At 46.4% G+C, this 1701-nt stretch overlaps 1 long non-coding RNA gene across 2 annotated transcripts in view; it reads left to right on the plus strand.

Annotated features, from left to right (window-relative positions):
• LOC106818403 overlaps positions 1 to 1027 on the plus strand; it is a 3027-nt gene extending 2000 nt beyond the window's left edge. Inside the window, exons 2-3 of one of the 2 annotated variants that reach the window (XR_001395207.1) lie at positions 12 to 956; positions 1013 to 1027. This is a non-coding gene — a long non-coding RNA (uncharacterized LOC106818403). Of the gene's footprint in view, positions 1 to 11 lie in introns of both variants that reach the window. The other variant, XR_001395209.1, reaches the window with a different exon arrangement.
• The last annotated feature ends 674 nt before the right edge of the window (positions 1028 to 1701 follow it).

Raw genomic sequence — 1701 nt, forward strand, 5'->3', positions numbered from 1 at the left:
AGAAGGGGGAGGTCCTGTCATGGAAGGGGGAGGTCCTGCCATGGAAGGGGGAGGTCCTGCCATGGAAGGAGGAGGTCTTGCCAGGAAAGGAGGAGGTCCTGTCATGCCATGACAGTGGGAGATCCTACCATAGAAGGGGGAGGTCCTGCCAGGGAAGGGGGAGGTCCTGCCAGGGAACGTGGTAGGTTCTGCCATGAAAGAGGAGGAAGCTATCATGGAAGGGAAGGTTGTCGCTCCCTCCCCCCATCACGTTTAGGGTTGCACTTCACTGACATCCTGTGTTAACTATGCTGCGGCTAACAGCTGCAGCTCACCCGTCAAACTCACGGCCAACTCGAAACCGATGTCCGAATTACCGCGGCGTATATTTTTCAGACTCCGAATATTTTTCCATTCGCTTCGAACATTCCTCCGCCGCGCGGCGCTCGCCTCGCCCTTCTCCGTGCGTTTCCACGGCAACAGCCGACTCGGTCGGCTCGCAGCCTCGCTTTTTTTGTTCGTCGAGGACAGTTTTGAGTCCATCCTCTGATCTCATTGGTCATCGCCGCGCGGGCGATGGCGCGGCGCCCGCAAAAGGCGATTGTGTGCTTCAGCACTTGTGATTTTACGCGCGGATTTGCGTCGTGGTGATATTTTGCCTCGGAAAGCTCTCGCGCTGAGAGGTTGTGTGCTTTTTCGTGTCTTCATCTTCATGCCAGGAGTATTTTACCAAGAGTATGCTTAATAGAGCGTATTAAGTATGCTTAATACGCTGTTGGTTATAGATATAGATATGTCTTTACTATAATCGGAATAGTTTGTTGCTGGTTGCCGTGCGAACGCTGCAATGTAGGGTGCTGCAATGTAGGTGGCTGCAATGTAGAGTGCTGCAATGTAGAGTGCTGCAATGTAGGCTTCAGTGAGGAATGGCGCAGTAACCATTCAAGAAGGAGCCAAGAAGGTATGCAGAGAGAGAGGTGGGAACCGAGAGAGAGAGAGAGAGAGAGGGAGAAAGAGAGAGTGAGTGAGAAAGAGAGAGAGAGAGAGAGAGAGAGAGAGAGAGAGAGAGAGAGAGAGAGAGAGAGAAAGATAGAGTGAGTGAGAGAGAGAGAGAAGAGAGATTGAGATTGAAACAATGAGCGACAAACTACGGAAGGAAACTGAGAGTGAATTCCACGTTCTTAGTAGAAGTTCTGCCACCTAAAAAAATTGTAAACAACGAAAGCAATCCCGCTTAGTTCGCACGCGGATGCAATTTATTCATTTTCTCGTTCGTATTTCTTGAGCTAGTTAAGTTTCACCACGTTTAGTACAGGGGACGTGCTCGATTTATGTTGCCACGTATGTATGTAATGTTGGGAAGTTTCATCTTTCAGAAGTTATAATCGTATCTGTCATAACGTGTGATCTGTGATTACGTCACCGTAAATAGTAAAAGTAAAAAAAAAATTGTCAACTTTTTCACAAAATGTAAGTGATTCTGTTCACCTTTTATGGTTAAATTGCTGCATTATACTTCCTATTTTGCTATTCCGTTCGATGTGAACAAACATTCGTGACTCATACATAGCCCATGGCAAGCATTTAATGTCGTGATCAATATATCAAATCGCCCAGATTTTTTAGATTGTTAACTAGTTTAAAAACAATCTTATCAGGTAAGAATTTGCGGATACAGTTAGTGGCGTTAGTACTTACTTTTCATGTAAAAAAAATTGCAAC

The sequence above is a fragment of the Priapulus caudatus genome, unplaced genomic scaffold (genome assembly GCF_000485595.1).
Source record: "Priapulus caudatus unplaced genomic scaffold, Priapulus_caudatus-5.0.1 Scaffold2214, whole genome shotgun sequence".
NCBI classification, from domain to species: Eukaryota; Metazoa; Priapulida; class Priapulimorpha; order Priapulimorphida; family Priapulidae; genus Priapulus; species Priapulus caudatus.